Source organism: Corvus brachyrhynchos, unplaced genomic scaffold (genome assembly GCF_000691975.1).
Source record: "Corvus brachyrhynchos isolate BGI_N302 unplaced genomic scaffold, ASM69197v1 scaffold43, whole genome shotgun sequence".
Lineage (NCBI taxonomy): Eukaryota > Metazoa > Chordata > Aves > Passeriformes > Corvidae > Corvus > Corvus brachyrhynchos.
This window is the reverse complement of record NW_008237353.1, coordinates 4,751,625-4,764,411: the sequence shown is the minus strand read 5'-3', so window position 1 is coordinate 4,764,411 and position 12,787 is coordinate 4,751,625. Positions and strand designations below refer to the sequence as shown.

The window sequence follows — 12,787 nt, the reverse complement described above, 5'->3', positions numbered from 1 at the left end:
TTCAATGCTCTGAATGAACAGTGATAGTTGAACAAGTGATCATTAATTATTTGGCCTTACTCTTACTATTCAGTGTGAAGTCCCATGTCTTGTTTACCATGTACTGTTCAAAGCCTGATTTGAACAATGAATTATTCACTGGCTTGTGGGTTTTCCTACAGTGCTCATCACAACATCTGAATGCATTACAAACATTAAGTGATTCATTTTCACATCATCTTTGTGTGATGATATGAATGATATCATTGTATGCCCATTACAGAAGCAGGGGCATGACACAGGGATAGTAAAGCATCTCTTAATTCCAAGTACACAAATGGAGGCTTGCACGGCCAAGTTTCTTCAAAATACTTACATTTGTCACACCATTCTAGCCAGCTTCAGTAGCACATGTGGATCATAACCAGAGGCGGTCTTAGAGCAGGCCTCTAGAAAATGAGGAGGACAATCAGAATTCCCTGATCACATGAAAACATTTTGGTTTTAAACTGTACATTTTTTTTATACTGTACATTTGATGTGATGAATCAAGAATGTTGACAGTGGAAAGAAAGAAATTCTTAGAAGAAACTGTTACACTGCACAGGTATAAAAGAAGGTAAACAGCAAAAACTCAGATACAACGGATGCACCAATGCACAATAAGAATTGGTGCTGTGTTGCTTTTTCAGAGACCATCATATTTCAGAGGGCATCTATTTCTTATTAGACATGGGGGAAAACAGAGTGACAAACAATCAGGAGAAGGCTGAGCTGCTTAATGCCTTCTTTTCCTTTCTTTTACAGTCAGACCAGTTGATGTCAGGCTGCCCAGCCCCTGAGCTTGAAGACAGGGAGCAAAATGAAGCCCCCATAATCCAAGGGGAAATGGTCAGTGATCTGCTATGCCATTTGGACACATGATTTCATAGAGCCAGACGGAATCCACCCAAGAGTACTGAAGGAGCTGGTGGAGCTGCTCACTGAGCCACTTTCCATCATTTACCAGCAGTCCTTGCTAACTGGGGAGTTCCCATTGACTGGACGTTAGCAAATGTCATGCCCATCTACTAGAAGGGCCAGAAGATCTGGGGAACTACAGGTCTGTCAGCCTAACCTTGATGCTGGGGAAGGTCATGGAACAGATCAGCTTGAGTGTCATCATGCAACTTGTAGAGGACAACCTAGGGATCAGCCTCAGCCAGCAAGGTTTATGACAGGCAGGTCCTCCTTGGCCAAACTTACCTCCTGCTGTGACAGGGTGACCTGCTTGGTGGATGAGGGAAAGCCTGTCGATGTTGTCTACCTGCATGTTAATAGAGCTTTTGACGCTCTTTCCCACAGCACTCTTTTGGAGAAACTGGATGCTAATGGATTGGATGGGTGCACTGCTCACTGAGTAAAACACTGGCTGGATAGCCAGGCCCAGAGAGTGGTGGTGACAGGCCAGTCCTGTTTAGTATCTTTATTGATGACCTGGACAAGGGGACTCAGGGCACCCTCAGTCAGTTTGCAGACAACACCGGGAGTTGTTGGGCAGGAGTCTCGATCTGAGGGAGGGTAGGAAGGCTCTGCAGAGGGATCTGGACAGGCTGGAACAATGGGCAGAGGACACTTGTATGAGGTCCAACAAGGCAAAACCCCAAGTCCTGCACTTCAGTCACAACAACCCCAGGCAGCACTACAGGCTGGGGGCAGAGGGACTGGAAAGCGACCCAGCAGAAAAGAACCTGGGAGTGCTGGTTGAACAGGAGTGGCTGAATAGGAGCCAGTGTGTGCCCAGGTGGCCAAAAGGCCAATGATATGCTGGCCTGTGTCAGCAATCGTGTGACCAGCGGGACATGGGCAGGGATTGTCCCCCTGTACTTTGCACTGGTGAGGCCACACCTCGAGTCCTGTGACCAGTTTTGGGTCCCTCACTACAAGACAGACACTGAAGTGCTGAGAAGTCTCCAGAGAAGGGCAATGGAGCTGAAGAAGGGTCTGGAGCACAAGTCCTGTGAGGAGCAGCTGAGGGAACTGGGGTTGTTTAGCCTGGAGAAAAGGAGGCTCAGGGAGTCTTCTATTACTCACTACAACCGCCTGAAAGGAGGGTGTAGGTAAGTGGAGCTGGTTCCTTCTCCCAAGGGAGAAAGACTCACTGCACAGCCAGGAGCACACCAAGATAGCCATCAGAGGTTAAAAAAGGCTTGAGACTGTGTGTTTAAACAATAGGGATCATCTTTAATTTTTCCCCATTGGATGTAATTCACTCAAACACATCTGATCTCATTTAAATATAATCAAAAATCTCTACATGCTAGTTGTATATATTGTTTCTATTATGACAACTTTTTCCACAGTTTGATCCCTTTCCCAGTGTCTAAACGTGACAAAATCATACATCCAGACCATCTGCCATTTTACTTAGCCTTCCAATAAATGGCTATCCTTACACAGGGTTTACCTTTCTACAAGTGAAAACAGCTCCAAATAGTGTTAAACTTTTCTGAGTGGCAGACACGAAGACAAAGCTGCTGTAGTGGAAAAAATTCTTTCACAACTAATGTACTACAAAAATAAAGGGGTTTCTGCTTCAGTTCCAATATCCAGAGTATTTCCATGAGAAACACAGCCAGACGTGCAGGGCAGCACACATTTTGTGTTACAGATCAGCTGTAACACAACCCAACAGGCTGCTCGTTATAGACCAACACCAATTTTTCAGAAGTGACCCAGAATCTGTTCCCTTCTGCAAAAGGTCTTTTACAGACTGTGAACATGTCATTGGAAAATGCCTTCCTCCATGCCTTCAAAAATCTGATTTAATTACTATAATCCAATTCAAATTACAGAGGAAGGGCAAGAGGGTTCGTCCTCTACTCACACTTGCAGAGTCTTTCATTCCTTGATGCCAGTCTTTTTCATGGTTTTCCAGACAGTCTGGGAAAACTCCCTCTGAATTCAGTAATCCCAATGAATTAGACGCAAACCCTAACGGCTCCTCTAGTCTTTGCAGAAGTCCCCGTTCATCATTCAGGAAAACGGGGTTCAACATTAAAAGTAGTGGCGCTACCACACCAGAAACAGGCTGCTTTGGGCTTGTGGCTCTCTGTGAAAGACTTTTGAAATTACCTGGAATGTCTATCATACAGCTGACAGTATCACTGTCACATACCAGACATCAGATGTACAAGTTAAGACTGAATCAAGGGCTAGTGGGAGGGTTTTCTTCCCCTGTGGGAAGGCAGAATGTCTAGGAGAAAAGGTTGTAAGGAATTCAGCAGGGAAGCGCACAAGTCCGTCTCCTGGCATTTATGTGTTATCATTTGCTTGACTCCAATGCTCCAATTTCTGTCAGACAATGGTTTTAAAGAGGCTGAGTTTAAAATGCTAACCACTGTTGAAGTCACAGGCCAGCCATCAGACTACACTGACACCAAAGCTGCTGGAGAGCAGACCACGTGGAAAATCTACATCTACATGGTCGTTTCTGCTCAGGACTTGAGCTAATGCCCAGCTCTTACTAATTCATGTCACTCATGGTAGCTGTGTCTTCATATAAAATTTTCTACCCTTTTTTTTTGTCTCATTGCATATTACACTAAAGTAAAAGACACTGGCTTAAGTAGACCAAAAAAGTAAAATTTGCTTTGGGAAATAAACTTATCTCAAAAATTCAGCTCAGCCCAATTTTAATGCAACACACACTCCTAACCCCTCTACAAGCTTTAGGCTTGTTAGGAGACTGGGGAGTTTTTTCAAACACCATTTCCTTCCTATGTCTGACTGTTTCAAAAGCAAAGTTGACATGTTACCAGTGAGCAAGCCCAGGAAGAAATCAGATCTGAGCACTTCCCGCCCAGAAGAATGGAGAAGCTAAAGCAGAAAAAGTGAATTGAGGGCTTTACTGTAAGACTGAGAACCCAAAGACTAAAGCCTGTGCTTAAGCTTGAGAGAGAAGAGAAACGTAAAGTAGTTCAAGACTCAAGAGTGTAAGCTGGTTACACAAGAGTCACCAGTAGGTAGTTTTAACTGGAACGAACAAGGGCATGGACAAAAAGCATGTTGGCAAATACTAGTTCCACTTCAGCTGTCCATGAAACACCAATTATTTTAGTACATTCAGACAAAAAAATCTGCAGCACAGACATTTGATAGTTATAAATCATATAAAAACTCTTTGTATTTGTGCTGAAATCTGAATCTGCTGTTACTTTATGCTCATCACAACATTTGTAAACAAAAGAATTTCTTGAAAGTATTCAAACACCCACTATGCCAGGCTAATTCATAATTGTGTAAGTAGTTTCACTATGCACTGGTATTCAGTAATAAAATAATCATTTTCTAATGCAGTCTTACTCTGACAATAGCATTCATCTCATTTAAAAATTCTATATTACATACATATATATATATATATATATATATTTATATATTCCCTTCAGTGTGTTGTTTAGGTTATGGTTTATGTTACACCATCATGTAATTCAAATCACCTTCTGCTTAGGGGGATATCTAGAGGATATAGGAATAAAAAAAGGGTCATTTCTTTGTATCTAGTTAATTTAAAAATCCTTTTTTGAAATAAACTACTTGGATAACTCTTAGATGATATTAGGTAAATATATAAACCTTATGTGTTGCTAAGTTTGAATACAGTAATTTTGCAACTGTGTTTTAACATGGAGCCCAGGTCCCATGGCTGTTACAGACTGAGCACTACAGAAACTTTATTCTTCCCCTCATCAGCTGCTAGAAGATCACTCTAATGGTTCCCTCAGGCTGGGTTCAAGGAGCAACAGCAACACTACAGGAACGGCTACAAAATTTGATACCTTCTTTTGTAGCCTACTTCCCTCAGGCCAAACTGCGGAGCTTTCACAAGAAGGGGTGAAGGGAATAAAAATGAGACTTTTGTCTGCCTTATACACAATAAATAAAATGGATTTCCAGTCTCACAGTAGAGAAAACCACCTTCCTGTGCTGTCACAGGTTGCAAGGCTGTGGCCCCACTGAGTAAGCCCCTGAACGAAGAAGTTTTTTGTTACTGTGAATGTAGTAACACTACTAATCCAAGAACATTCAAACCACACCAACAAAAGAGGATAAGATTGGTGTAAAAATCTTCATTTTTTTAATAAAATTTTTTTCACACATTTTTTAGAAGATGTTTATGCATTTTCTCTCTCTTCCGTCTCCTGAAGCTTTATAATAAAATTCAGTCTTTCTGTCAATTTTTTTTCATCCCTCTCCCTAAAGCTAGAAGTTCTTGAAAGAAACGTTGCTTTTTATAAAAAGGAGCAGCAAGACTTCACAGAATTGTTCTTCTCCAGGTGCAAAGATCACAAATATAAAACAATATCTAGAGGCTACAGTCCTAGACTGAAGCTGGATTAACTGCTCTGCAAAATACTCACTTCATATTTAAAACTAAATTTTTTAAAAAGCCAGCCAGTGACTGATTAGGAAAATGCTGGAAACATGCCAGGTATTCTATTCAAAACACCTTGAAACAAACTGCACTACTGTCTATATTTGGAAACCATAAAAAAGTTGCAAAACTAAAACCTTATACTTGTAAATATATACGTTCAGCCTTCATGGTTTTCAAAGGAAACAAGTACAGATAAACTACAAGGATAACATATGGTTGGATATGAATGTGGTTTACATCTGTTACTGGTTAATTAGTTCAAACTTTACCCACAGTGGAGTTTCAAAGATGCAGGGACACGTGTTAAATAAACGAGACATATTTTGGAATGGTGAACAGTCCTAAAAGTCCCAAAATCCAACTGGTAAGTCTTTCAACCTTGCAGAAACATCTTTCTTGGTTGGAACACTTCTTAGTGGATTAGACATGAAGAACTCTGTCAGGGAAGCTGGATCCTTACCCCAGTTCCCATCCGTTTTCAAGTCAGTCACCCACACATAGTTCTGTCACAGGGAAAGGACACTTGATGTCGCAGATTTGCTCAAGTAATGCATATAACCAAAGCCAGGAGACAAGATAACTCTTGTGTTTCTTGACATAGGTTTTATTTGCACTTAGTAGTCACAATGAGTTTCACGTACACACCTTTCAAAACCAGCAAACAGAATTTTCCCAAAGTAGTCTCCCCACTTTGCAGTTTAATGCAAAATACTGTTTTCTTTTTTTAAAAAAAATGGGTCCATCTATTTTATCATCATTATCAATGTGAAAACAGCAAAACTGAGTTAAGCAAACTATTGAAATGGTTGTATCCTAATTTTGGCAGCTATTTTTCATCTTAGCTAAGAAGTTAAAGCTAACAGTAATACATATTCAGCAGAGGACATGCTTGCTACCTAGTCACAATATTAACCTGTGATAGGGATTGTTATAAGGCACTCCTTTCCATCTGCAGAATCTGATTTTTCATTTTTTACATACGTAAAATAATAGCTATAAAATGGCACTAAGACAAAGAAAACTGTAGCATCATGATCACCTGGCATCTCCTTAAATCTCATTCATCCATGTCTAAACTTTCAAACAAAAAATGAAAGGTGATTGTAAAAGATACGTCATAGTAACAGCCAACTTTTTTTTTTTTTTAATTATCTTAGAATTCTTCAGAGGTGCTAATTTTGATGCAAGCTCTTTAACCCTAAGAAAATCTTGTATCAGCTATGGTTGGTATTGACAGTTGCTGAAAAAACAAATGGGAAAAAGAGAAGTTCCCAGTACTCGGATCAGCATTCTGAGAGCTAACTATAGGACACTACAATTTATTGATCTCTTTTTACTACAATACCACATCTACATTTCAGAATTGTATCAAGGAGTAACTGTAGAGGGTTTCAGAACCAAAAAAAAGGAAAGAATAATACTCCAAAACCAAACAACAAAAATAGAATCAGTTAAGAATGGTTCTATTCCCTATTTTTCCACACACTCAATATATGCATTTTGGAAAGATATTTTAGTGCTGTTTCTTTCTTCATTTTCTTTCTTTTCTTTTCTTTTTTAAGGCTCACTGTTTTAGATTAGCAATTCATATTGGCATCAACACTCACCCATTTTAAAGGAGGAAGCTACTTTCCTCCCACGGCTTTCCCTCATGAAGTCACCTGGTTGAGTTATGAAATCCTGTTAAAGAGGTCATTTAAATAAAACCTAAATCAATAGGAAAAAAAGTCAGCTTTCCTGAACAAGTGTCACTTCTATTTATTTTGAGTGCAAACCCCAGCGATCACAAATTCAGAATATTTATTTTGCAACCCAATCCTCATAGCCCATTGTCAACTGATAGTTCTTTGTTAAGCAGAGCAAAACCTCCATCAGATCCTGACAGTTTTACAGGACTCCTAGCAAGATTTTCCAGCAATAAGACACTACCAGGCCTCGCAGCCTTGTGTTCTTCAACACAAGCTGATGTGAACTCATCTTTGTGCTACACTCCAGTGACACTCTCTGAGCCCCATGAGGTCAGATAATTTTGAGCACTCTGGTCCCTAAGAGATCTCCAGGCATACCTGGATCACCTAGAAAAAGGAAAGATTTGAGTGCAGATGGAAGCATCCATGTACCTAACCGAGCCAGAACAAAGCCATGGTGCACCTCACTACCTCCCAACACAGCACTCTAGAGGCGAGTGGCCTCCCACCAGAATTTATTTTGCTGTGTTCATCAACTGTGAAGGCTCAGCAGTGTTAGCAATAGGGAGTTACAGGCACAGCAGATGAATGAACTGGGGAAAAAATCCCAAACTTACACGTCTCCCAGGACTGAGAAGGTATGACGAGGTACAGAGTTGCAGATGTAGCTGCTGCACTGTAATACACTCTTGGATATGCAGCCTGCTGAGCAAGAAGCTGGAGGCAGCACAAAGTTCCAAGCCATGGCAGCCAGGCAGGTGTACCTATAAACCTCTTAATGCTTCTTCTTACCGCTTCAGTCAAAAGCAAGTGAGATATTTTGTCCCACAGCATTCTAAGTCTTTGATCTGAACAGCGATAATCTAACAGATCATTTGCACAACTGAGTTATTTCCTCCCCTTCTCCTTGCTCCTTCCCGCACAGCCAATCAAATTGTTTCAACGCCATAACACATATCCTATCTCACTAGAAGGACACACAGCTATACGGATGCCATGTTTATTCAAAATCTCAACAGGATAAAGGTGATGTGATAATAGAATAGTTTCCTTTCTACACAGAAGGTGAAAAGACCCAACCAAGTTCAAAAGCTTATCTCAAGTCTACTAAAAATGAAATGAATAAAATAATAATTCTGATCACTAGTACTGGAAATTCTACACTCATCCCAAAACAACGTATTTCTGCCAAAATCTTTCTGAATCTGAATGCTACTTTCTGAAGTATCATTAATATGCTTCCATCCAGTAGCACAGGAAATGAATTGTATCTGGTCTGCATGGAATTCTTTAAATTATGCACATATTTATCAGTCTCGTCCTACATGCATAAATCTACCTTTACAATTTCTGGAAAACACTGATAAACACTGCTTAGGAGACAAGAAATGTACAAAGAAAGAAAAGGAATGAATTTACATGGGAATTTACTGTGTCTGCAGGTCATACAAATGAACCCAATTTTTTCCCACAATTAAATCTATGGTGTTATCAAGACAATCAGTTTATTTTAAGACTGTCAACCCAATATATAAATTTCCTTTTGTGCTTGAAATGCCTTTATAAGATAAGATAGCTTTTGTTTAAACTGCTATTTTCAGCCTTTGCTTTGAGGGTTTTGAATATACACAGTGAAGTAACTTGAGATTTCCTACCCTGTTTTAAAATGTGTTTCTTCTGTCTGTTTGTATTTTGTAATTTCCTGTCAAATAACCTCACCATAACTAACTTTCCTTGCTCCAACCTACTATTTTTTTTTTAAAGCCATTGCCACTTCCTGAGGATGGTAATAAAACACTGATTACATTCGGCTGTTATCTGCCTTTTCTTCCCCTGCTTCCCCCTCTCCCACTCCCTTTGTCAAAGCCAGCACTCAGGTTTCAGCTCTTCATGGCCTGAGAAAGGCACATAACTGGGAGAGGAAGCAAATCAGACTGCAGGAATCCAGATTCATTAGAGTTTATTGGGTCAATCACGAGCTGGAGCAGAGCCAGACAATTAGGCTGTGCAGCCCCTGAAGTCTGGATGCACGGCTCTCCTGCCAGAGCCAAGCGCGCTCCGCAGCAGGGCACACGTCGGCACCGTGCCTGGCTGTCTGCTGCGGCCGTGCAGGGGGAAAGAGGGAAAGGAAAGCAGTAGCACCTTGCTGCTTCAAATCAGTTACCACTAACTGGAGAAAAAGCCAATTTCTTCCTCATTAAGCATGAAGCTGCTGATATTTCCAATTCAGTCACTCATTTTTGCCAATCCCTACCAAAAATCCAGTCTGTTAAAATACCACCATACAGAGCCTATAGACTATTCAACTTCATCTGAAATTCTTTAACCTCTTCTACTTGTCTTCAACTGCACATTTCTGTTTCAGCCAAGCTTAGTTTCCACTTACATTTCTCTCTCTAACTCTGTTCCTCCTTCTCACTACCCACAAGAAGTCAGCCCTACCTATTTCAGCAGTTCTTTTCCTCCTTTCCCTTGTCTGTAAACTTGTTGCAAGCACAGGCTAAAGCCACTGCGCTCGCTTCCTCTTCCAACTCTCTACTGGATCATGTCCAGCCCAGTTTCCGCTGTTTCCCTCTGAATGAAAGTGCTTTCACCACAGTAATTCATGATCTCTTCCTGGGCAAATCTCAAGGATCTCCCTCCTACATGGCCCTTCTGGTTCTTTTGACATTGCTGATCATCATCCTTGCTCTGACATCTCATCCTCACTGAGGTTTCAGTTCAGTCTCTATCTTTCCTGTCAATGATACTTCTCTTTTCTGGGCAGCCCGCTACATTGATGGACACTTCTGAAAGCTCTGCCACTGCCACAATACTCTTCCCAGTTTAACACAGTTTGGGGATCTCATTAGCACTCACCTCTGCACCGATGGTTCAGATTCCATTTAAAGATTCCCAAAGCAACCTAAGGTGGTCTGGAAGGAATAGGAGAGGGGCATAGGCCAGAAGTCTTAGATCAAATTGAGAAGCTTAGGAAACCCTGTTGTCAGACACACCTTTTCCCCTTCCAAGACACCTCCTTTGCACTTAAACACATGCATCATTTTACCTCCCAAATTTTCAAACTCTACATTTTGCCACAAACATAAATTAACTTGCCCTAACACTAAATGCCTTCCCTATAAAACTTCCTCCTCTCCCTACAACTGATGCCACCTCAGGGAGTTGCTTACAACAGCAAATTTAACGTCACTTGTGATATTTCATTCTCTTCTTCTGAGTATCAAGTTCAGTCATACCCTTTCAGTCACTTTCTTTCAGTCTCAGCAGCTTAAAGCTCTCACTCTGTAGTTTATTCTAACCAGTCTGACAGCATTCTCCCCTTGAGTGTCCCAAAAATGCCACTGCCTTCTGACAGGGCAGAAAAGGTACAACAGCTGAAGTCATGTTCCCATCTCTGTTCAGTCAGGAAACCTTCAAGTAAACTCTTCAGTTTCCTAACATGGCGTCACATTTAATGTTCTTTTCACACCCTCTTCTTCAACTTGTTCCTAAAGTTTACATACTTTAAGCATTCCTGAATTGACAAAATGATACTCAGGAACTACAGTGCCAAGCAGTGCAACACCACAAAACTACTCCTGTTCCAGACAGCTGGCACAATTGAGCATAAGGCATAGAGCCCACAGGTGAATAGCAGGTGTTGAAGGATCTGCTAAAAATCCTTGCACTCACACCTTTAATTTCTGAGTGTGCACTTACAAAGTTGATCTATTTCTACACAATTCAGGAGCACTGCCATGTTCAAGCTTTGCTTCCATCACATTCAGATGTTTTTCTGCCGATGGTCACCATCTGGCTTTCTTCAGAGGGGTATGAGGTGGCAGTTGGCTTTTTCACACAGAGGCCACTTAAATCATGCTTAATCCCTGCATAGGCAGCAGCATTACGTAGTAGTCCTCTTCCTATTTGAAAGTTATTTATATGCTTCAATGTCCTTCTTCTTTGTGTCTAAATATCACTTGTTAGCTTCCATTCAGCCTGAGTTCTGGCAACTCTAACTTTTACCCTTTTCTGACAACTTCTTCTCCTTCCTTGGGACACAAAATTCAGACTGCTGAAGTACTTGCAAAAGCTCCCAATTTTTGCACTATTCAGGTCCATGAGTTCTCAGTGCAGCCAACCTGCATTTCTAGCAGTTTAGCAAACTCACATTTGCTATCTCTCAAAGACAAATTTTAATTAAGGACAAACTTTTAATCCTCCCTTCATTTTAATTAAATTGATTCCTGATCACTCGATCTTAAGTTACTTCCCAAGTCTAGCTCTTCTATGATCTCATTATTGGCTGCTAAAACCAGAACAGATACTCCTTTATTCACTATGTCCTTTCTTGTTATGTTTGTGGGGAGGGGAGAAGGTGATTTTGGGTTTTTTTAATGATCTTTCACACTGTTACACTCATGGACAGTCTACTACCTTCTCTTTCTGTTCTTCCTGAACACAGCAAGTACTATATTTCCAGCAAGATTATTATTCTTCTATGCACCTACTGTTCTCTACAACATTTGTCTTCACAGGTAGTTTAGACTCCCCTTCCCTAATGACCTGGTATTTAAGTACAAACCTTTCCCTTGTTTCTAACTGACCACAACCAATCACCTTGTCAAGTTAAGCACAAACCTTTCATTAAGTGACCCGATGATCCAATTAAGATCACTATTATTTCTATCACTTTTTCTTATACTCTTCTTCCATTATCCATTAGTGTATCTTCTCCCTTTTTCACTTCCTGCACACTAAAGCCAAGCACGAATATCATATGACCATCTTCAGACGCTGTCCCATAATTTCTTGACATATTCAACTGCTGTAACAGCCTCAGCAAAAAATACTGTCACTCCACACAGTGACACAGACCATCCCTTAAGAAATATTCTAATTTCTTGAATGCAACCCAGAAGAAACACAGGCCAAGCTTTCCTCCCATCTGCCAATCTCACTTACAGGCCTTCTCTAGGAACTGGGAGAATTCTGATCACCAGAATGCAGATTTTCTGTGGAAATCACGGCAAAAGTGTAACTGAGGAGGGATCTATATATCTTGATGCATTTTTCCTAATAAAGAGCAAAACCACTGAAGTTCCACTTTAAATTGTAGCAAAAAACTGAGGGAGGAAGGCACCATGGGCTGATGGAGAGCAAGAGTCAGTCTCCAAAAATTGTACAAATTACAGAGAGAATAGAGGCAGAATATTAGACGCTTCTAAAATAAAGTTCATTTTTGTTTAAGACAGTGCAAAGTATAGGGAAATCTAGAGTAAAAATAATAAAGGCAATATGGCTGCAAGACTTTTTGTAGAAGCAGTCTAAAGGGACAGTAACAGGATGAAAGAGTACATGCTAAAACCAGAAAAAAAAATAAAGAAAAAAATAAGGCAGAGAGAGTGAATCATAAGGTGAAGAGAGATGGGGCAAGAGCTTTAGCAGTTTCTTCTTAAGTCCACAAGAACCCAAAAACACCAGATAACTTTTTTTGTGAGAGAAGGTAAAAGAAAAGTCAAACTGAAGGTGGTGTTGGTCAGAATTCTGATCTGTAACCTAAGTATTAAAAAAATGGTGAAATCACCACTAGGAAACACCACATCTTTTTCTTAGAAAGGACTCACGTACAAACACATCTGAGTCATCAGAACAGAAGGTACAGAGAGTAAAGGGAAACCTGCAGAATTATTCCTACACTGAAAGCCGTGTGTAGAAT

At 40.5% G+C, this 12,787-nt stretch overlaps 1 protein-coding gene across 13 annotated transcripts in view; it reads right to left on the bottom strand.

Moving 5' to 3' along the window:
* The window catches only part of LOC108445837, a 252,214-nt gene that overhangs the window by 90,692 nt on the left and 148,735 nt on the right, over positions 1-12,787 (bottom strand). For 4 of the 13 annotated variants that reach the window (XR_001860831.1, XR_001860827.1, XR_001860832.1 and 1 more), the window contains one exon: positions 356-428. The exons of the other annotated variants lie outside the window; for them this stretch is intronic. The gene's annotated coding sequence lies outside the window, so the exon portion shown is untranslated. The remainder of the gene's footprint in view (positions 1-355; positions 429-12,787) is intronic. 13 annotated transcript variants of the gene reach the window in all.